The sequence below is a fragment of the Globicephala melas genome, chromosome 8 (genome assembly GCF_963455315.2).
Source record: "Globicephala melas chromosome 8, mGloMel1.2, whole genome shotgun sequence".
NCBI classification, from domain to species: domain Eukaryota; kingdom Metazoa; phylum Chordata; class Mammalia; order Artiodactyla; family Delphinidae; genus Globicephala; species Globicephala melas.
Genome location: NC_083321.1, coordinates 25,302,007 through 25,327,013, shown reverse-complemented (window position 1 = coordinate 25,327,013; position 25,007 = coordinate 25,302,007). Strand labels below are relative to the sequence as shown.

Here is a 25,007-nt window from a genome sequence, read left to right as displayed (position 1 = left end):
TGAGAACAGGAAGCTGTCTTGTTCACATCTGTAGAAGGCAGTTTAGAGAAATGGTTGATGGCATAAGCTCTGAAGTCAGAATTTGGGGGGGTTATATTTTGACTCCAACACTTGCAGTATGATCTTAAACAAGTTTCTTAATTTCCCTGTGCCTGAAGTTCCCTGTGTGAAAGGAGGAAGCTTTTTTGAAGATTAAATGAGAACACAGAAAAGTGTTTAGAATGGTGTCTAGCATATAGAATAGCGTATAGACTATTAGCAATATTGGGACTTCCCTGGTGGCGCAGTGGTTAAGAATCCACCTGCCAGTGCAGGGGACATGGGTTCGAGCCCTGGTCCCGGAAGATCCACATGCCGCGGAGCAGCTGAGCCCTCGCGCCACAACTACCGAACCTGCGCTCTAGAGCCCACGAGCCACAACTGCTGAGCCTGCGTGCGACAACTACTGAAGCCTGTGCACCTAGCGCCCGTGCTCCGCAACAAGAGAAGCCACTGCAGTGAGAAGCCCACGCACCGCAACGAATAGTAGCCCTTGCTCGTTGCAAGTAGAGAAAGCCGGCGTGCAGCAATGAAGACCCAATGCACCCAAAAATTTAAATTAATTAATTAAAAAAATAGAATATTAGCAATATTGTCAGCACTTAGAACAATATCTGGCACGTTGTAAGTGCCTGTTAAGCATTCGGTGAATAAATGAAATAACTATAGTACTAGGCAGAAGATTTGTTTCTTTTTAAGAAGTATGAAAATGTTTGGGGGCTCGAAGGAAAAACTGTAATCGAGTTCAAGGGTATCAAGGAAGCATTTTTCAGGTGTATTGCATACAAACTGATCTGAATTATTGTTAACGTTGAGTAAATGGAATAAAGTATTAGCAGAAAGAGGGAGCTTCCAAGAGCAGGTGTTCCAAAGAGGGAGGAAGTGGAATCTGCTGGACTGGTTAGGGCTGGTGCTTGAACTGGCACAGCATCACTTCTGTCGCAGTCTGCTGGTCAAAGCAGTCCTGGGCCTGGTGAAGAGTTATGGGAGGGAGACTACACAAAGGTGTGTTTCATTGGGGAGGTCACCAGAGTAATACTCTTGCACAGCGTATCAGTACTAGATTTTGGAGGACTTTTGATGACAGGCCATGGAGTTCAGTCTCTACAGCTCAGTAGGGAGCTTTGAAATTCAGGTTTTTGAGAAGAATGGTGGTGATGACAAAGATGATGACGTTAGCAAGAAAAGTGTTTTAATAAGATTAATTTGGCAGTCAAGTACAGAATGGATTAAAATTGGCAGAGGTAGAAAACAGGACACCAAATGAGAGGCAGTTCATCAGGCCAGACAGGAGGGAGGTGGTATGAGGGTTCTCCAGAGAAGCACAGCCAATAGGGGATATATAATAAAAATGTGTCTGCTCTCTGCAGCCTTGAAACCAGGGAAGCCTGTGGTGTAATTCAGTCTGAGTTCTAAAGACTTGAGAACCAGGGGAGCTCATGATGTAAACCCTAGTCCAGGGGCAGGAGAAAATGAGATGAGGTGTCTCAGCTCAAACTGTGAGACAGGCAAAAGAGGACAGATTCCTCCAGCCTCTCCATGGATTGGATGATGCTGGCCCACACTGGGGAGGGCAGTCTGTTTTACTGACTTCACTGATGCAAATGCTAACTCATCCAGAAACGCTCTCACAGACACACCCGGAAACAGTGGTTAATCTGGGCTTCCCATGGCCAATGAAGGTGACACGTAAAATTAATCATCACAGAGGGGTTAGGAGACTGGTGGTGATACTGGTATAGAAAGGAAGGAATGGATGTGAGAGACATTAAAGATCAAATTGCCTGAGATTGTTGACAAGGGTACAAGTTAAAAAGTAAGAACAAGGGAAATATTGTTGACCTTTTTCTGGTGACTGGAGAATGATGCAGTGAAGAAAAATACCTGAAATGTTCACTCATTTTGGTCAGCAGATATTCCATGTACCTCCTCTAGGCATTGGGGATTCGATGGTAATTAAGATAGACAACATCTGTTGTTGTGGAGTTTACTTTCTTGTGGGGAGTGGGAGTCAGAAAGTAGACAAGCGAGAAAATTTCCTGCTTGAAGAAGTAGCATTTCCCTGAAAAGTGAGGAAAGAGCACGTGCAGATGTCCTAAGGCTAAAACAAGTCTGGTAATTCCCTTCTCTGACACAATCTAACGCTAGATCAGTGGTTGTCAAATTTAAGAGTTCTTCAGAATCACCCAGAAGGCTTGTTGAAACACAGGTTGCTGGGTCTAACTCCAGAGTTTCTGAATTAGTAGGTCTGAGGCAGAGCCCAATAATTTGCATTTCTAACTAGTTCTTAGGTGATGCTGATGCTGTTTGTCATCTTATCACCCTCTTTTTGCCCTTTTTATCTGCTTAAAAATCATCTTTTCATAAAGGTCTTCCCTTACTGCCAAATCTACGTAGCCCCACCAAGTTTTCTTTTATAACACTTGTATATTCTTTAAAGTATTTGTCCTCAGCCGACAAGACCAGAAAGGCGAATTTAGGGAGTCTGAATAGACATTTGTATAGAGACAACGGTGGAATCTCAGAGGTTAAGGTTTCTGGGAAGGAAGGGTAGAGGGCTGAGACCTGAGCCTTAGCTGTTAGTGATAACTAGCAGATCCTGAATGCCTACCAAGTGCCACGCACTGGTCTAATATTACATGCGTTATCTCATTTAATTCTCACAACTCTGTGAGATGGGTAGTGTTAGCCAGTTCACAGACAAGTAAACTGAAACCGAGAGCCGTTACATGTGCAAGGTCACTGCTAGTCAGTGGCAGAGGCAGGATTTGAACCCATGAAGTGTGACTTCAGAGACTGTCAGTCAGTGTCCTGGCTCTCGGGGAAAACTTTTGGCTGTGGGGATTTAGAATGAAGTAGAATCGGCAGATGAAAAAAGTCAAAGGCATTCGTGATGGGAGACTCCCCCCCCCACCCCCTGGTACGCGGGCCTCTCACCGCTGTGGCCTCTCCTGCCACGGAGCACAGGCTCCAGGCGCGCAGGCCCAGCGGCCACGGCCCACAGGCCCAGCCGCTCCGTGGCATATGAGATCCTCCCGGACCGGGCACAAACCCGCGTCCCCCGCATCGGCAGGCGGACTCCCAGCCACTGCGCCACCAGGGAAGCCCCGTGATGGGAGACTTTTAAGAAGGGTGTTGGGGGGAAAAAAGATGTTGGGTCTCTTGGGTGTTTGTGCTGGAAAGTTGTACTTTCTCAATTACTTTAAAAATTAGAATTATTTTCCCAGAGCATACTTTGACTAAAGGTTTTTGGAGAAAACTGGGGAACATGGGCTTACACCAGTTTGAATGGTTGCCATAAGGTATGGGAGTTTTAGAGATGTTTCCTGAGCACCTCTCATATATTAAACAGTGCTTTGGGAGCTTGGAATACATCAGCGAACAAAACCAAGATCCCTGCCCTGGTGGAATTTAAACTGGGTATGTGGAGTGAGACAGATGATAAATAATAAACATAACTTTGTGAATTATCTAGTATGTTGGTAGGTGACATGAGAAAACACAGGCTTACGAAGAATGGAAGGTGGATGGGGGAGGCATTGTAGATTTAAATAGCAGGCTAATTGAAATAGTGATATTTGAACAAAGGTTTGATGGTGGTAATCTTCAATAAGAGAATTTTTTTTTCCAGTGATTCAAATGAGACTGCAGGTTTTGTTTAAAAACATATTGCCTGCTCTTTTGCTAAACTTGCTTACAAAAAATCTTATTTCTTTGTTAACTGTATGCTTTGTTGCTGCTAGTGCGGTTTTAAATTTTAGGAACATGCTAGATAACTTGTTACCAGGCTGCTACCAACACACAGTTTCTGAATTTTCACTAGGCGTTTTCCAGCCTGGGCCTTTTTGCAATCAGTTTTTCTTTTTCTTTTTCTTTTTGCTCAGTAGTAAGTATTTGTTAATCATCGTGCCAGCTGTGTTACAAAATGTGTGAGGATATTATGTGAAGAGGTAAAGGGGAGGACATGGATCTGGTTTTAGCATATCCACTCATTTTTCTTTCATTTTTTTCTAGAATCATGACCACAGATTCTCCCTTGCCCTCTGTCTCTTTTATCTCTGAGTGAAACATGCCATTTTTCCATTGTTTCTTGAACAGCAGCGGGAATGCTCTTATCTCCAGGTCTTTGAGTGATTTCCTCTACTAGGACCACTCTTCTACATGGCTTTCTCCCTCACTGCGTTCAGTTCAAAGTGTCACATTGTTAGAGAGGCCTCTCCTTAGTACCCCTGCCCCCATCAATACCCTGCTTTATCATTGTGTTGCCTAGTACCCTGCTTTAAGTTTCTTCATAGCACTTATCAGTCCTTGATATTAAATATTTCTTTACTCTTGTTTATTGTTGGTCCCTGTCCATTAACCCTTGGGTGTTTCTTAACAATTCAACTTGAGCTGCTTAGTCCTCCCCTCCCACCTTCCTCCTCCCCAATATATCTGTCACATAATAGTCTTCAATGGATACTGATTTTAATAAAGAATATATTTAATACTAGAGTATATTATGCTTTGACTTAGTATCTAATATTTCAGACTTTAAATTTGCCCTCTATAAGTTTAAGGTTCTTTAGGGATCCTGACCATGTAGACTAACCTTTGTTGGTAAGCCTGTAGGCATTTATGGGATATAACAACATAAAATAAGGAAATTTTCATATGATTTAAGGCCATCATTCTCATTACTGTGTGATCACTGATCTTATTTAAATAACTTGAGACCAGATTTGTCTGACCCAATGAAGCTTGGCAAACACAAAAATGTGGATAAGCTAAAGTACTTTTGCTTGGATCTGCTTAAATTAGATGGCTTAACATTTTAAAACATACCTCATATTGAGCAGACTGCAAAACTGAATATTGATCTGCTAAAAACAGCTGATACTATCCCCACTTAAACAGACAGTAAACTATTGAAGTCAGAGTTTGATTTGGCCAGAGCCAGAAAAGGTCTAGTGGTATAGTGCCAAAATAAAAGTGAACCATTTGGAAGGATGGGATTAAAGTAGAACTGTGGCTGTACAAAAAACTACAGATGGTCTTTTGCTGTTAGTTAATATCTTTGTATTACTTTTTTCATTTTTAACAAGAGCAAGTTTGGGCTGAACATGATCCTCTTTAACTTCCCGGATTTTAATATGGCATAGAAGATGATGGTTCCAAACTTGCCATTAACAGCTAACGTAGTATCAGCTAATTAACATTTATGTATTGTGCACCTTTTTATGGACATTTTAGCATCCTCCTCCTAAAATATACTTTGGAATGAGTATGTCTGTTATTCACGCTTAACGGACATGTTTATTAAGAAATTTTAAGGTACTTCAGCTTGTAAATTATGGCACTTGAATAACATTTTATGAAATCTTCTTTAACGGTTGTTTCAAAATATATACCTTTTCTCTAATGTTCATTATAATTTCTTCCTCTGCATTAACCTTTGTTGTGGACCAACAACAAATCTAGAACACAAATTAGCCACTTAGAAGTTGATTTTCTCTACTACAAACAACAGCAACATTTTTATTATGGAAAATTTCAAAGCAAACACATTTAGAGAGACTGGTGTAATGAATCCCTATGTATCCATTAGCCAGCTTTGACAGTTTCAGCACATGGTCAGTCTTGTTTCATATATGTTCCTACCAGCTTTGTCTCCCTACTTTATATTTGCTTTGTTTTATTTCAAAGCAAATTTCATGCCATGTATGTGCCTCTTTCAACCATAGTATGTCTCTGAAAGATAAAGGCTTTAAATTTTTTTTTTTTTTTTTTTTTGCGGTACGCGGGCCTCTCACTGTTGTGGCCTCTCCCGTTGCAGAGTACAGGCTCCGGACGTGCAGGCTCAGCGGCCATGGCCCACGGGCCTAGCCGCTCTGCGGCATGTGGGATCTTCCCGGACCAGGGCCTGAACCCGTGTCCCCTGCGTCGGCAGGTGGACTCTCAACCACTGCGCCACCAGGGAAGCCCCAACGTGTAGGATATTTTAAGGCAATCTATAAATATTCTACCTGCTTTGGTATCTGAAGTCAATCTTTTTAAAAAAATATATATATATATAATTTTTTAAAATAAATTTCTTTATTTTTTGCCTGTGTTGGGTTTTTGTTGCTGGGCGCGGGCTTTCTCTAGTTGCGGCGAGCGGGAGCTACTCTTTACGGTGTACAGGCTTCTCATTGCAGTGGCTTCTCTTGTTGCAGAGCACTGGCTCTAGAGCACAGGCTCAGTAGTTGTGGCGCACGGGCTTAGTTGCTCAGCGGCATGTGGGATCTTCCTGGACCAGGGTTCAAACCCGTGTTCCCTGTGTTGGTAGGCGGATTCTTAACCACTGTGCCACCAGGGAAGTCCCTGAAGTCAATCTTAAAATAGTATAAATAATATAATACAATTACAATTGTATAAAATACTAGTGGTTTTATTATAAGTCTGTGGTTAATGGGCTTATGGATTTCTGGAAATTTCCTTAGGAAAGCCTTTTGAGCATCTGGAAAATTTCTGATTAATTTTTATTAAAATTTATAGGGAACACCTGAAACTAACACAGCATTGTAAATCAACTATACTCCAACAAAAAAATTTTTTTTAAAGTTTATAGGGATATATAATGGAGTATTACTCAGCCATAAAAAGGAATGAAATTGGGTCATTTGTAGAGACGTGGATGGACCTAGAGAATGTCATACAGAGTGAAGTAAGTCAGAAAGAGAAAAGCAAATATCATATACTAACGCATATTATGTGGAATCTAGAAAAATGGTATAGATGATCTTATTTGCAAAGCAGAAATAGAGACACAGATGTAGAGAACAAATGTATGGATACCAAGGAGGAAAAGGGTGGAGTGGGAGGAATTGGGAGACTGGGATTGACACATACACATTATTGATATTATGTATAAAATGGACAACTGATGGGGAACATGCTGTATAGCACAGGGAACTCACCTAGTGCACTGTGGTAACATAAAAGGGAGGGGATATCTATATGTGTATGGCTGATTCATTTTGTTGTGCAGTGGAGGCTAATACAACATTGTAAAGCTAACACAACATTGTAAAGCAACCATACTCCAATAAAAATTAATTTTAAAAAATTTATAGGGAAAGAAGAAAAAGTACAATGAGTATCAAAATGAATATTAAGCTTTGGATTTTGATTCTCCTGAAAATCTTCTTCCTTCCTCTAAAATGTTATTTATTAAGTTCTTATATTAAACCAAAGATGTATAAATGTTTGTCTACAAAACTATTCAGTGTGAATTATTGTGTTAAGTGTATATCTTTAGAAAGACTTCCTTACTTAATGCCAGAAATCCTAGGCCATGTTAATATTAGTGAAGAAAATTGTGATGACTAAAAATTCAGCTCTACTGGTTTCTCAAACAAGGAAGAAATTTAATTTGGTAAGGGAAAGACTAAGCCACAACAAGATGCATTGAAGAAACTAAACTAAAATACTTCATAGCATCTATACATTTGAATCATGGAAATATGGACTCTATTGTGTATTGTAAGAAGTAACCAGCTATGTATTAATTCATTTTCAATAATCCCTTCATAGCCTGAAATGAGAGAGAATTATCCAGGGCCCATGTGACCATTTTTGTCTACCTCTTAAATGAATGTTAATGTCTGGACATTACAGATAGTTAATACATTACTGCAGCAGTTCAAATCACAAAATAATTTGCTTTGACAGACGTATTTCTTTTAAAAGAAAAGTGTTCTAGAAAAATATTGGGGTTGGGAAAAATGGGACCTGAAATGTTTTCTTTGTTCAATGGAAAGGTCAGTAATACAGGTGATGACAGAAATAAAAAAGGAAGATGAGATGGAACTTTGGAATTGTGTCCAATCCAGGTCTTGGAGACTCTTGTTATCATGCATATAGCCAAGCATATGCCACATCACCAACACATTTCATTTATTTTCCGACAGAACAACAGACGGAAACTCTGAGTAGCCTTGACTTTGGCATTGTCTTTCTTGGGCATCTGTTACAAATGCCAAAATCTCTCTCTCTTTGTTGTGGATAATGTTTGGAACTGGTAGATTGGTTTTTGAATATGTTCTACTGCTCCACTAGGCAGGAAATACCATACTACTCATTTCACCTTGTTAGTGAAAACAAAAACACCTTCTTTTTAATAAACTTAAATGTATCGTTTACACAAAATGAAGTAGGATTTTTTTATAAAGATCATTAATGATGTATATAAAATTAAAATACATTTACTTATCTCAAGAAATCATACTTGATTTAACAGTAACTTGTTGGTACAAAATACCAGTTGTACCTCCTTTATACGATTATCAGTTGAGGGCCTGCATGAAACGTAATTTCTCTTAGATGATTCATTTGCAGTTACTTTGGTGAAGGGCTCAGTATTATGGTTGGGAGCAGAGTTAAGGGAACCAAAAAGGGATATTGAGACACTGAGTGAGTAGCAGCAGTGTGAAGCCACTTCTGGGCCTGTGAAGGGCCACTTCTGGGCACCAGTTATTGGAGCCCAGAAGGAACTGTAGTTGTGTAGAGATGCAGCATGGCTGGAACCGTGGTTGTGACAGGGAGGGAATGGACAGATAATACTCAGACTCCTCTCTTCTGCCTTCTGATCTCCTGCAGAACCTACCCCTAATGGCCTCTGAAGCGCCAAGGTGATGCAGTATATAGAAGTTACCTGTGCTGTGAGGTAGTCTTCAACAAAAGAAAAATGAAGGTCCAAAGAAGCTGTAAGTTGCTGAGGTCCCATTAGAGATAGTGATTCCAGGCCATTTGACTCCTCCAGCACTTTTTAAAAATTAACAGCTTCGGGCTTCCCTGGTGGCGCAGTGGTTGGGAGTCTGCCTGCGGGTGCGGGGGACACAGGTTCGGGCCCTGGCCTGAGGGGAATCCCACATGCCACGGAGCAGCTGGCCCCATGAGCCACAATTACTGAGCCTGCGCGTCTGGAGCCTGTGCTCCGCAACGGGAGAGGCCGCGATAGTGAGAGGCCCACGCACCGCGATGAGGAGTGGCCCCCGCTTGCCGCAGCTAGAGAAGGCCCTCGCACAGAAACGAAGACCCAACACAGTCAAAAAAAAAAAAAAAAAATTAACAGCTTTATTGAGATTTAATTTACATACCATAAAATTCTCCTGTATTAAGTGTACAGTTCAATAATTTTTAGTATGTTTATGTCACCACAGTGTCACCACAGTCTAATCTTCAAACATTTTCATTCCCCCCAAAAGAAACCTCACTCCCCATTCTCCCTAGGCAACCATTAATCCATTTCTGTCTCTATAGATTTGCCTTTCCTGGACATTTAATATAAATGGAATCAAAAAATGTGTTTGGCTTCTTTGCCTAAGCATAACGTTTTTGAGATTTATCCATGTTGCAGCATGTATCAGTACTTAAAAATACTTATAATGGAATAATATTCCATTGTTTAGATATAGCTCATTTGTTTTTCTGTTCACTGGTTGATGGACATTTGGGTTGTTTTCACTGTTTGGCTCTTGTGAATAATGCTGCTGTGAACATTTTCATAAAAGTATTTAAATGAAAACATGTTTCACTTTTCTTGCACACGTACCTAAGAGTAGAATTGTTGGGTCATATGATAATGGTGTTTAACATTTTGAGGAACTGCCAGACTTTTCTAAAGTGACTGTATCATTTTATTTTACATTCCCACCAGCAGTGTATGAGGATTCTAGTTTCTCCACATCCTTGTCAACACTTGTGATTATAGCCTTTTTTTTTTTTTTTAATATAGCCATTAATCTCCTGAAAGGTTCACTATTTTTAACACAGAGTTGTCTCTTCTCACATGATATTCTGCAGTCAGTTTCAAGAGAAGGGAGGTATCTTTTACCATCGACAACTTTATTATTTTCACTGTTTTTTAAACTACAGGACATCACAGTGGAATTACTCAGCAGTTGGTAGCCAAGTTCATTAAGCTCTACATCCCTTAACACTTGCTTTTAAAGCAATTTTTAGTAAAACTTGGAGACTTACATAGTAATACTTGTATGAAAGGGCTGTTATGATAATGAAAGGCTTATTTGAGTTTAAGATTCTCTTTGCTTTCAATTTTAGTTTGGGAACTGAGGGTAAGTTTTGTAGCACATAGCAGCTAGAGTCACCTTTTAAAAATGTATTTAGTCACTCCCTTGGTTAAAAATCCTTCAGTTGTTTTCCATTGCGCATGGAATAGAATCCAGACTCCTTACTGTACCCCCATAAGGTTTTTCATGTTTGCCCCTTGCCTACTACTTTACAGGTGAATGGGTCTCCTGGGTCTCCTGCCACCCTCCCCTTCCCTCAATACACTTGAAGCATGTTAGTCTTCTTTCAGCTGCTCTATATAGCAAGCTTTCCAACCTCAGGCCATGCATAACTCTTTCCTCTCCTCTTCCTGTGGTTTGGCACAGGGTTGGCTTAATATCCCCTTTCCGTGGAGACTTTCGCTGATTGCTGTGTCTTCCAAAAGTAATGTCTCAATCGCTTCTGCCCTCAGCCCCATTTCTCAGGGAGGACACTCTTTTGGCAATTTCATCCATTTCATGACTTCACAAATAACCCAACTGGTAATGATACCCAATTTTTAATTTCCAGCTCTAAGTGGTAATGTTCACTAGCCCTCTTTTGAGTATTTCCCACTTTATCTCTTATGAACACCTTTTAAGAGTTCTCAAATGTCTATAACTATTGCCACTGTTTGGTCCTTATAATTTTTTACCTGGATTTCTGCAGTAGGATCTTGGCCTTCCAACTTTTAGGCTTGCTCTTCTTCACAGTGCTTATCAGATTATCCTTCTAAGAGTCATTCTCTCCTCTTGGTATATGGCAGAATTGCTTTAAGAGCTTTTTCAAAGTGACTTACAGGGTCCCATCTTAGAATTACTAATAAAGAACTTCTGAAAGTGAGAACTGGGAGTGTATAGTTTGAAAAACCCCGCCAGATGATGCTGATGAGCACCTCTGGTTAAAAACCATTCTTTTAAAATACAAATTTAATCATTTAACACTGATTAAAATTCTTTAGAGGCTTTTGATTCCCTTGAAGATAAATGTGATTTTGTCATATAATTTTCTATAATCTGGGTCCTGTCTGACTCATAGCCCCATCCCTAGTACACCCATGCAGAATTACTGAAAGGTCTACTAATGTACCATCTTATTTACATTTCTAGGTCTTTACATATGGTATTATCTCTTCCTGAAATAATCTTCTTTTTCTTCCCTTGAATACTTTCTCCTCTTTCTTTCAGTACTCAGCTGCATTTCCTAGAGGTAAGCCTCTTATACTATGTAATGTCTGTTTATTTACTTATGCCTTTTTACTTCTGTGCCTTCTAGTGCCTAGCATAATGCTTGGCAGTCAGTAAATGTCAGTTGTATAAATTCAGACCTCACCTTTAGGTGCAGTAATAATAGCATTGATTGAACATTATGTGCCAAACATAGTACTGCACTAAATGCTATATACATATATATATATATATATGCCTTATTGTTTACTCTCACAACTTTATGAATGTGCATGTTACTATTCACCATATTTTACAGTTGAGGAAACTGAGACATAGAGAGACTATGTGGTTAGCCTCAAGTTGCAGAATTTGTAAAGTACAGAGTTGGGTTTGAATCCTGTGGTTTATTTGCAAAGCTTGTGTGTGTGTGTGTGTGTGTTTTTTACAGCTGTTACATAGTTGTTTCATGGTTCATTAGTTTATTTTTTCAAACTCACAATTCCTTAATAAGGGCTGATTCTTCTTATGCTTCAGGGGTTTTTTTTTGTTTTTAATCCTCAGACTACAATACATGCAAAGTTACATACATGCAAAGTTAATTCAGTGAACTTGGTGTTATCACTGTACTCATTTTGAAGACAGATTTTATACTGAAGAATGCTGTGTGATAGATGAAGTAAAAATATTTAGCTTAACTCAGAATATTAGAAATATGCAGAACATTAGGCTTCATAAAGAGAAAAACTAGGACTCCCTGTGCTTTGCTGAAAGTCTTGAAGTATGTAATTTGCAGAATCAGGACTGGAATCTGGGCCTCCTAACTTCCAATCCAGGGTTATCTTTCTCAACTCTGAAAGGTTGATAATACCCTAAGACTAAAACATTATTTTCCAAATTTAAAGAAAATTCTGTTTTTATTATATTAGAATATATATATTTTCAGTGACCAAGTTCTTTAACAGAGAAGAAAACAATATGACTACTTAAGGCAAAATCATTCAGTCTTGGGTAACTTATTACTTGTGTGCAAGTACTGGCTTGTTTACCTGGGATTTAACATATTTCATGGAATTTTTGCTGATTGATTTTAAAACTTGGAATGTGTTTTATTTCTTAAGTATTACGGACATAAGAGTATGCTACCCAAGGAGAAGATCTGTACATGTTATTAATATCTGGATATAAACCGTAAGACAGCTTATTCTCAGTAATACACTCAAAGCATTTTTTCTTATGATCATATGCCATCTTCACTGCACAAATTTGCCATTTTAGATAAGATTTTTGTCACAGCTTTCTCATCTGCCTTAAAACTTAATTTTCTTTGTTAAACAAATTAGATTAACATTAGGAAAGAGGCTTACGGAAAGTATGTCATACTTATAGTAAACAAGGTAGAGAGTGGTAAAGAATAATCTCTTTTGGTTTGTTTTAATTTTGAATTTAAGTAACAGGAACTGAAGGAAAGTGTTACTTCCCCCTGCAAAATTCTGACCGTTCTTATCCTCAAGATTAAGTCTGTACCCGACTTTGAAAGTATGGGGAGGGGATGGAAAATGGAAGTTTTGTGCTTGGTTGGGAATCTGAAGATTGACACAACTGTCACTGTTAGCCCTTGGTTCCTTCCTCTTTCCTAGACCTTAGCTCCTGTAGTGCTTGGAGTATGTAGGGGTAGTAAAAGTCCTCTTTCTCACCCTACCACCCATCCAGGCCTTGGAGGCTAGAAAGGGCTATACTACGGTAGGTACTATTATATTAAATAAATGTACATTTATTCAAAGGAGCTTATATTTAGGTATAGGAATTAGAAACAAAGACCATGTTTTGAGGCCTTTTTTTTTTTTTTCCAGGATAAATTTTATTTTCTTAGGCTGGCTTTTGTTTGAAAAAAATAAACAACTTCAGCAAGCCAGTGACCATCAGATTATTTTGAAACTTATTTTAAAACCATAAAAAAATATATATTTTTGAAACTTGTTTTAAAACCTTAAAAATATTATGTACAGATTAACAAAAAAAAAATCCTTATTATATGGTATATGGAGATGGGCCAACCACAGGAGGGAGACTGAATACATGCATGACAGCAAGCCTATCTATAACCACCTTCTTGTTTGTTGATGTTGCACACTTCATGAAAAATTACCCATAATCACTAAGTTTGGATGATCGTAACTTTTATTGAGCTATAGTTCACAAATCATATAATTCACTATTTTATTTTATTTTTATTTTTTAAAATTATGTTGTTTGCTAATAAAGACTGTTTTGTTTTCGGCTGTGCCGCATGGCTTATGGAACTTTAGTTCCCCGACCAGGGATCGAACCTGGGCCCTCGGCAGTGAGAACACGGAGTCCTAACCACTGGACCACCAGGGAATTCCCATAATTCACTATTTTGAAATGTACAGTTCAAGGGCTTCCCTGGTGGCGCAGTGGTTGGGAGTCCGCCTGCCGACGCAGGGGACGCGGGTTCGTGCCCCGGTCCGGGAAGATCCCACATGCCGCGGAGCGGCTGGGCCCGTGAGCCATGGCCGCTGAGCCTGTGCGTCCGGAGCCTGTGCTCCACAACGGGAGAGGCCACAACAGTGAGAGGCCCGCATACCGCAAAAAAAAAAAAAAAAAAAAAAAAAATGTACAGTTCAGTAGTAGTTACATGAGACTGTGTAACCATCACCACTATCTAGTTCTAGAACATTTTCCATCACCCCTGAAGGAAACACATGCTCATAAGAAGTCTCTTCCTATTCTCCCCTCTCCCTAAACCCTGGCAACCACAGTATCTACTTTGTGTCTCCAGGGATTTGATCATTTAGTACATTTCATAGAAATGGAATCATACTGTATGTGGACTTTTGTATTTGGCTTCTTTCACTTAGCATAGTGTTTTCAAGGTTCATCCATGTTGTAGCATGTATTAGTATTTCGTTTCTTTTTATGGCTGAGTAATATTCCATTGTATGGCTGTATCACATTTTACTTATCCATTTATTGTTGGACATTTGGATTGTTTCTGCCTTTTGACTGTCATGAATAATGCTGCTGTGAACATTTATATACGAGTTTTTGTGTGAACATATGTATTTCCAGTTCTCTTGAGTATATATACCTAGAAATGGGACTGCTAGGGCATATGGTGACTATGTTTAATTTTTTGAGGGGAGCATGGAATTTTTTTTTCTTCTTCTGGTCTTCCCAATGAGTTTTATTTGGGCAGACCTGGGGATGGGGAGGGCCTGCATTTAAAAGAAGGTGTTGGGCCTCTTGGTGGTGAAGTGTGGCTTGTGCTGGTGACAGAGGACCTGGTGGGGCAGTGGGAACTTGATCTTGGAGTCGTGGAACTGCTTGGCTGCTGCTCGGCGGCACTTGCTGGCTGCGATCTCCTCTACCTCCATGATCTGGATCCAGTGGGCCCGGGCAAGGCGCCGGGTGCCCGTGTCTCGGTAGCATTGGGTGATGGTGCCGGCTGCGGTCAGGTCCCGGTACTGCCGGTACATGTTGTGGGGGCCTCTGCGGGAGTCATAGTGCAACCAGTTGCAGAAGTTCTTCAGCCTTGGGAGATTTCTTGAACACCTGTCCACAGCAGACAGTTTCCCCTGAAGACTTCTTCATCTTCTTCAGCTGAGACACAAAGTACCAGAAGCGGGACTTGGCAGCATGATTAGGTGCAAAGATCTGCATGCGCCAGAGGGGCGGTGTGGGCCATTTGGCGGGCAGCGCCCCACCACTTTGTACTCTCGAAGTGTGCCCAAGGCCTCCATGGCGCTCCATCTGCGCTCGCCGCCACCCTCGAAAAGGCGGGAAGCATGGAATTTTAACTGGTTTTTAAAAATTCATTGAACTACTGTTTCACTCAAAGCTAATTTTTATATCACGTATAATCTTTATCCCATTGTGCTTTATACATGTTGTTTTTTTAAAAAAAAATCCAGTTTATTTTATATAATTATTGAGAGGGTAAAATTATCTGTATTGCTCCCTCTATGACGTATGGTGTAGAACGTTCTTAATTTGGGCTTCAATAATTAAATCCATTGAATAGTGGCCCAGTTAGATCTCTGCTTTATATTGAAAACTCTCATACAATGCTTAAAATTGATAGAAGTCTCCAGGTATTCAGTTTTCTAGAAAGGGCTGACCTACTAGCTTGATCCTTCATTTTTTTTGTTGTTGTTGTTGGTACGTGGGCCTCTCACCGTTGTGGCCTCTCCCATTGCAGAGCACAGGCTCCGGACGCACAGGCTCAGCGGCCATGGCTCACGGGCCCAGCCGCTCCGCGGCATGTGGGATCTTCCCGGACCAGGGCACGAACCCGTGTCCCCTGCATCGGCAGGCGGACTCTCAACCACTGCGCCACCAGGGAAGCCCAATCCTTCATTTTTTTATTTCCCAATTCTTATCAGGATATCTGGCAATCAGGTTAGGTACTCAGTACGTATTTGCTTGAGAGGTGATTGAGTTGTAACTTAAAGGTGATTTCTCTTCTGAAACTGAACATAGATTGTAATTATTTATGAGTATCTACAATGTGCCATATACTATTGGGTTGCCCAAAAAGTTCGTTTGGTGTTCTCTGTTAGACGGCTCTAGTAGCGCTTAGTTGTCTTCAACTTCATTTGAAACAATTTTGTTCGATTGTATTGTGACAGCTGTCATGTCAGCGTGCATTTAAAGAAAAAACTTATAAAAATTGGTGAATTTTTGTGTAGCCATTTTAATATTGAAGATGGAATAAAAAAGGCAACATTTTCAGCACATTATGCTTTATTATTTCAAGAAAGGTAAAAACGCAACTGAAACGCAAAAAAAGATTTGTGCAGTGTATGGAGAAGGTGCTGTGACTGATTGAATGTGTCAAAAGTGGTTTGTGATGTTTCATGCTGGAGATTTCTCACTGGACAATGCTTCACGGTCAGGTAGACCAGTTGAAGTTGATAGCCATCAAATAGGGACATTAATTGAGAACAATCAACGTTATACCACGAGGGAGGTAGCCGAGATACTCAAAATATCCAAATCAAGCATTGAAAATCATTTGCACCAGCTTGGTTACGTTAATCACTTTGATGTTTGGGTTCCACACAGGTTAAGCGAAAAAAACCTTCTTGACCATATTTCCACATGCGATTCTCTACTTAAATGTAATGAAAACATTCTGCTTTTAAAACAAATTGTGATGGGCAATGAAAAGTGGATACTGTACAATAAAGTGGAACAGAAGAGATCGTGGGGCAAGCAAAATACACCACCAACAACCACACCAAAGGCCGGTCTTCATTCAAAGAAGGTGATGTTGTGTACATGGTGGGATTGGAAGGAAGTCCTCTGTTTTGAGCTCCTTCCAGGAAACAAAACGATTAATTCCAACAAGAACTTCTTCCAGTTGACCAACTGAAAGCAACACTGGAGGAAAAGCGTCCGGGATTAGTCAACAGAAAACGCATAATCTTCCATGACGATAACACAAGACTGCATGTTTCGTTGATGACCAGGCAAAAACTGTTACAGCTTGGCTGGGAAGTTCTGATTCATCAGCCATATTCACCAGACATTGCACCTTTGGATTTCCATTTATTTCGGTCTTTACAAAATTCTCTTAATGGAAAAAATTTCAATTCTCTGGAAGACTGTAAAAGGCACTTGGAACAGTTCTTGCTCAAAAATATAAAAAGTTTTGAGAAGATGGAATTAATGAAGTTGCCTGAAAAATGGCAGAAGGTAGTGGAACAAAACAGTGAATATGTTATTCAATAAAGTTCTTGGTGAAAATGGAAAATGTGCCTCTTTTTTTTTTAACTTAAAAACCGAAGGAACTTTTTTGCCAACCCAATATTTTGGGTGTTGGGGTTATAGCAGTGATGAAAGCAAAGACCCTGTCCTAATGGAGTTTTCATTTCAGTCGCTAAGAGGCAAACTAGTAAATAATGTTGAATGTTTATTAGTGCTATGGAGAAAAATAACGCAAGAAAAGAGGGTTAGGCAATGTTTAGAGAGGATAGAGGAAGGATGTTGTTTTGTATCAGGTGGTCAGGGAAGCCTTCAGGGAAGTTTGAGCAGAGACCTGAGGGGAAATGAGGTGAACCAACTTAGTATATTTGAGGAAAGAGCCAGGAGACCTGTGTGGCTGGAGTGGAAAATAGATAAAATTGGAGGTTTAAGGGGGCAGCAGTTAGGTTACTTAGCATATTGAGGATTATTGTAAGAACTTTGGCTTTTACTAGGGTGAGATGGGAAGCCATTGGAAGGATTTGAGCAGAAGAGTTTCATGATTTGGCTTTACTTTATTTTTTTTTTTAAACATAATTGACCTTACAACACTATGTTAGTTCCAGGTGCACAACATAGTGATTCAGTATTTCTGTACATTACGAAATAGTTACCATCTGTCACCATACAAAATTATTACAACATTACTGATTATATTCCTCATGCTGTACATTTCATCCCTATGACTCATTTATTTTGTAACTGGGAGTCTGTACTTCTTAATCTCCCTCACCTATTGTGCTCATCCCCCCCACCTACCACCTGTTTATTCTCTGTATCTATGAGTCTGTTTTTGTTTTGTTATGTTTGTTCATTTATTTGGTCTTTTAGATTCCACATATTTGTCTCTCTGACTTATTTCACTTAGCATAGTACCCTCTACGTCTGTCCATGTCGCCTCAAATGGCAAGATTTCATATTTTTTATGGCTGAGTAATATTCCATTTTATTTATATATTTGTATGTGATACACACATTATATGTGTGATATATACACACACCCCACATGTTTATCAATTCATCTGTCAATGGACATTCAGGTTGCTTCCGTATCTTGGCTACTGTAAATAATGCTGCAGTGAACATGGGGGGGGGTGCATAGATCTTTTCGAATTAGTGTTTTGAATTTTCAGAAAAATACCCAGAAGTGGAATTGCCAGTTAGTATGGTAGTTCAATTTTTTAAATTTAATTTTTTTTTTTTTTTTTGCGGTACGCGGGCCTCTCACTGTTGTGGCCTCTCCCGTTGCTGAGCACAGGCTCCGGACGCGCAGGCTCAGCGGCCATGGCTCACGGGCCCAGCCGCTCCGCAGCATGTGGGATCTTCCCGGACCGGGGCACGAACCCGTGTCCCCTGCATCGGCAGGCGGACTCTCAACCACTGCGCCACCAGGGAAGCCCTAATTTAATTTTTAATTTTAATTCTATTGATAAGGGGTTAAAATCCAAAATATACAGAGAACTCATATAGCTCAATGTTTTTTAAAAAATCAACCGGTTTTTTAAAAATGGACAGAGGACCTGAATACACATTTTTCCAAAGAAGACATAAAGATGGCCAACAGACACATGAAAAGATGTTCAGTAACACTCATCAATGAAATGCAAATCAAAAGCACAATAAGATATCACCTCACACCTGTCAGAATGGCCATTATCAAAAAGACAACAAATAACAAGTGTTGAAGAGGGTATGGAGGAAAGGAAGCCCTTGTACTCTGTTGGTGGGAGTGTAAATTGGTGCAGCTACTATGGAAAACAGTATGGAGATTCCTCAAAATACTAAAAATTGAACTATCGTATGACTTCATTTTTAAGGGAGTGACTCAGGCTGAGAATAGGGCGTGGGAGGGGTTAGGGCAGAAGCAGAGAGACCAATTAGGAGGTTATAATTATTCCTTGCCTGTTAAAGAAGTGGAGTTAGCATGGATTTCTAAGAAGCAAGACAAGACAAAAAACCACCCCTAGAACCTCCTGATATTTACAGGTTATCTTGATCATTATTCTTACTCTTAAAGAGGTTTCAAGATTTGACATGGCTTACACATTTTTCTTAGTGTAGATTGTATTTTTGAGAGCCTCTTTTGTTTTTTGTGGGGTTTTGGGGTTTTTTTTTACCATGCCACGTGGCTTGTGGGATCTTAGTTCCCCAGCCAGGGATTGAACCCCAGCCCTCAGCAGCGAAAGCATGGAGTCTTAACCACTGGACTACCAGGGAATTCCCTGAGAGCTGTTTTAGATTTACAGATAGTTACAGGGTTCCCATATACACCCTCACCCACTTTCCCCTATTATTAACTTCTTATATTCTTATGGTACATTTGTTACTAGTAATTAACTGATACATTGTAGTCAACTGAAATCCATAGTTTATTCAAATTTCCTTAGTTTTTACTTAATGTCTTTTTTTGGTCTCTCCAGGGATACCCCTTTACATTTGTTTATCTTGTCTCAGTAGATTCCTCTTTGCCATCACAATTTCTCAGACTTTTCTTGTTTCTGATGACCTTTATATTTTTGAGCAGTGCTAGTCAAGTATTTTGTAGAATGCCCTTCTCTTGGAATTTGCCTGATGTTTTTTTTCTCGTAATCAAACTGGAGTTATGGGTTCTCTAGAGGGAGATCATAGAGGTAAAGTGTTACTTTCGTTACATCATATTAAGGGTATATCTTATCAATGTGATTTATCACTGTTGATGTTGTTTTTACCACCTGGCTGAGATAGTGTTTGTCAGGTTTCTGCACAGTAAAGTTATTTTTTTTGTTTTTTTCCTCCTTTCAATACTATCCTCTTTGGAAGAAAGTTGCTATGTGCAGCCCATTAAGGAGTGGGGAGTTATGGCCCACCTCCCTCAATGTAGAGTTGCTACGTAAATTATTTAGAATTCTTCAAGGGAGATTTGTGTTTCCTCCTCCACTTATTTACTAATCATTTAATTTTATCAGTATGGACTCACAGATATATACTACTAAATTTTTTTTGCTCAAAATGTTCCAGTTTTGGTCATTGGGAGCTCTTTCAGTTTGCCTCTTTGTCCCTTTGACATATCCCCGTAAGTGTAAGGTTTTTTCCCCTCTCTCTGTTTGGTCAGGAAGAAAATGCAAAGATGCTCAACATCATTAGGTAAATGAAAATCAAAACCACAATGAGATACCACTTCACACCTAATAGGATGGGTATTATAATAAAGGTAAAGACACAGGCAATAACAAGTATTGGCAAAGATGTTGAGAAATTGTAACCCATTAAACGTTGTTGCTGGGAATGTAAAATGGTACAGCCAGTTTGGTTGGCCATTCCTCAAAATGTGAAACATGGAGTTATCATAAGACCCAGCAATTCCACTCCTAGGTATATACCCAAGAGTATTAAAAATATACATCCACACAAAAACTTGTATGTGCATGTTCATCACAACATAATTCATAATAGCCAAAAAGTGGAAACAACCCAATGTCCATCAGGTGATGAATGGCTAAACAAAATGTGGTATATCTATACAATGGAATGTTATTCAGCCATGAAATGAAGTACTGATATATCCATGTTTGTAACATGGATGACCCTTGAAAACATTATGTTAAGTGAAAGAAGCCAGTCACAAAAGCCTGCATATAATATAATATGATTCCATTTATATGAAATGTTGCGAGTGGGCAAATGCATAGAGACAGAAAAATTAGTGATTGCCAGGGACTGGGTAGAGGAGGATATATAGGGTGTGATGCTAATGGGTACAGGTTTATTTTTGAGGCAGTGAAGTGTTCTAAAATTAGATTATGGTGATGGTTGCACAACCCTGAGTATTCTAAAAGAGCTCTGATTTGTACACTTTAAAAGGGTGACCTTTATGATATGTGAATTATATATCAATAAAGCTGTCATTTAAAAACATTTAGAACAAAAGAAAAATGAGAAATCTAGGGATTTATACTTGTATGAATCATACATTAAACACTACAAAAGATTGCTGACAGGAATTAAAGACCCAAATAAATAGATATACTCATGGATTAGAAGACCCAATACTCTTAAGATGGTAGTTTGCCCCAGTTGATGTATAGAGTCATTGCAGTGTTTTTGTAGAAATTGATAGGCTGACTCTAAAATTTATATGGGAATACCTGGCATAGACAAAGTCATTTTGAAAAAGAACAAAATTAGAAAATCTGTACAACCTGAATCATTTATCAGACTGTGTGTTATTGGCCTAAGAACAGACATGGATCAATGTAACACAGTAGTTAAGAACAGAACCGCAAATATATGGCTAGTTGACTTTTTTGGACATAGGTTCAGATAGGTTCAATAGGTAAAGATTCAGTAGATAAAGAATAATCTTTTTGATAAGTAGTACTGGGATAATTGCATATCCAAATTAAAAAAAAAATGAATCCCAAGCCTTACATCACAACATGTACAAAAAATGAATTCCAAATGAATCACAGACCTAAGTGGAAATATTAATACTATAAAACTTCTAGAAGAAAACATAAGAAGAAATCTCTGAGATGTTGGATTAGGCAAAGATTTCTTAGCTACAACATCAAAAGTACAATTCATAAAATAAAAAATTATTTTGCTCTTCTAAATACATTGTTAGGAGAATGAAAGCCACAGATTGGGAGAAAATGTTTACAAAATATGTATCTGTCCAAGGATTTGGTTCCAGAGTATATAGGCAACTCCTAAAACTCATTAATAAGAAAACAAACAACCCAATAAAATATGGCAAAAGATTTGAGTGGATACTTTACCAAAGAATATTTCTGCATGGTAGATAAACAAATGATGCCCAACATTGTTAGTTATTAAGGAAATGCTAATTAAAACCACAGTGAGATACCACTGCACACCAATTAGAATAGCTCAAATTTTTTTAAAGAAAAGGAAAAGAAACAACTTACAAACTTAAAATACTTGGTGCCAGTGAGGATGCAGAGTAACTAGACCAGATGTACATTATTGATGGGAATGCAAAGAGGTATAGCTACTTTGGAAAACAAGTAGTTTCTCTAAAGTTAACATATTACTGTATAACTCAGCCATTCCCCTCCTAAGTTATTTACTCAAGTGAAATGAAAACTTATGTTCAGACTAAACGTTAGGCATGTGTTTATAGCAGCTTTATTCATAGTTGCCAAAACAGGAAAAAACCCAAAGTTCCTTCGACTGATGAACGGATTTAAAACAACCATCAACCTTTGGTACATCTATATAATGGAGTGCTACTCCACAATAAAAAATAATGAATTACTGGAAGTGGGCACGCTCCACGCCTTGAGGGCATTGGTCTTTTCCCACCTGCCTTGCGCCACTGTGGGAGATTCTGAGAGTCAAGAGGAAGTCATCTGGGACATCGCCAGGCAGCTCATCCAAGTAGCAGACAGGATGAAGTGCGGCATCCGGCCAGGGCTGGTGGGCAACCTGGCCGCGCAGTTTACGAATGGGAGCCTGTCAGAGGAGGACAGGCGTGTCTATTTGTTCAACAGATACAAAGGTTTGGTTAATGCAAGATGAGTAAGCTCTTCATCGTTCATGAACAGATCTGCGGTACAACATGGTGCACATAGTTAACAATACTGTATTATATACTTTAAGCGGGTGGATCTCATGTTAAGTGCTCTTACCACAATTAAATTAATTGGTTAGAACTTCGGCCTGGAAGAAAACATTCACAATACATGTATCTGACCAAAAAAAATGTGGATCCAGACTGTATTTATTTATTTATTTATTTTAAAACATTTGATTATTTTTTTAAAAAATTTTTATTTATTTTTTGGCTGCATTGGGTCTTCGTTACTGTGCACGGGCTTTAGTTGCGGCGAGCGGGGGCTACTCTTCGTTCTGGTGTGAGGGCCTCTCACTGTGGTGGCTTCTCTTGTTGCAGAGCACGGGCTCTAGGTGCGCGGGCTTCAGTAGTTGTGGCGCACGGACTCTAGAGCACAGGCTTAGTAGTCGTGGCGCATGGCCTTAGTTGCTCCGCGGCATGTGGGATATTCCCGGACCAGGGATTGAACCCATGTCCCCTGCATTAACAGGAGGATTCTTAACCAGTGCCCCACCAGGGAAGTCCCAGACTGTATTTTAAAAACTTTTTACAACCCAGTAAGATGGCTAACAACCCAATTTTTTTTAAAGGGCAAAATCTTTGAACAAACTTCACAAAAGAAGTTACAAGAATAGTCTATAAGCATATACGAAGATGCTCCTTGTCATTGGTTATTAGGGAAATGCAAATTAAACCACAGTGAGATACCACTTAACCTACCTAGAATAGCTAAAATTAAGAAGACTGAAAAGATCGTGTGGTGACGAGGATGTAAAGCAAAAACGGAATGTTGATTAATTACTGATGCTGATGTAAAATGGTACGTGCACCTACCTTATCACCCAGTAATTCATTCCTAGATATTTAACTTAGAGAAATGAAAGTATATGTCCACAGAAGACTCATATACAAAATGTTCGTAGTACATTTATTCATAGTAGCCTCTAACTACAAACAATCCAAATGTTCATCAGTAAGTGAATGGATAAACATAATTGTGATAAATTCATATAATTCAATGAAAAGGAATGACCTACTTATGTATGCAACAGTATGGTTGTATCTCAGAAACATTATGCTGAAACGAAAAAAAGCCAGACACAAAAGAGTACAGACTGTATGATTCCATTTATATGAAATTCTAGGACAAGCAAGCCTAAATTTTCATAACATTAGGTTTCTCAGTGGTTGTCTGGGGCCAGGGGTGATATGAAAAAGATATTGACTGCAAAGGGGCATGAGAAGCCTTCTGTTGTGATGGAAATGTTCTGCAAGTTGGTTGGGATTATGGTTATACTGGTGTGTACATTTATGGAAAAATGTGTACACATTGAACTGTACACTTAAAATGGGTGCACTTTACTGTATGTAACTTACACCTTAATAAGGTGATTTATAAAGTTTAAAATAGATTTAAAATTAATCCTAAAATTGAATCTTCAAACTAAAACAATCATTTACTTTCGAATCAGTATTCTAACTGTATATACTTAATGGGACATGATCTTGAGACAGAAAGTACTGTGAAGAAATACTTTACTTGGTGGTTTTGTTTTTGAAAGAGGTTGTGTTACAGTATTTTCAGATAGAACTAATGAGTAAATATGTTGATGTATCAATAGTTGTGAACTGGGATTCTGACTGTAGGAAAAGGGAAATACATGTGAAATGGAGGAAGGTGAGGAATACTACATTAGATTTGAGTTAGAGTTGTCATTATGAACTCACGTTTTTAAAAAGACATGTATTTCCTAGCTTTGTCCACTTAAAGGGCCTAGAAGCAGTGACACCTCAGGCATTAAATACACCTGACACCCAGATCTTGGTTTCAAAATGCCACTGCCCACTAAAAAACCCCTAGTGGAAATGGTTGATTTCAGGTGTGGTACAGGGTTAAAAAAACAAGGTGAACCTGAAGCATCTTGTGCTAGGAGGTAAGAATGTGTCTGAGCACCAAGGAGGATATGTCAAAAGGAAACAAGATTGAAGGGACACTATAAATTAAATATGAAGAGTCTACGATGATATTTTTTTAAGCACAACGTATATACATTAAAAAACATTAGTATATATTTTATATATTATATTTAAGTACGTATATAGATAAGAGAGAGAGAAAAGGGGAAAAAAGCTAATTTTTATTTTATAGGAGAATGCTAACTTTTAAATATGGAAGGTAGTGTAATTAGAACACTACTGTTTCTAATCTTCAGTGCAATAATTGAAATGAAGATCATGAATGCAGGGTGTTTGAAACCATTAGCTCTTGGGACAAGATACTGACACTGTCTTAAGTAACACCTCACAATTGCATACTTATTTCAAAGAGAAGAAATAACTACATTGAGAGATCTGACAGTACCTTAACCACTTCAAGTTTAGCATCACCAGTGAGACAGACTGACATT

At 39.0% G+C, this 25,007-nt stretch overlaps 1 protein-coding gene and 1 pseudogene across 2 annotated transcripts in view; one reads left to right on the top strand and one right to left on the bottom strand.

Moving 5' to 3' along the window:
• Positions 1-25,007, top strand: part of QSER1 (glutamine and serine rich 1) — a 75,232-nt gene that overhangs the window by 6,858 nt on the left and 43,367 nt on the right. The gene's annotated exons all lie outside the window — the stretch shown is intronic.
• On the bottom strand, positions 14,522-15,040 carry LOC115850905 (large ribosomal subunit protein eL20 pseudogene; annotated as a pseudogene).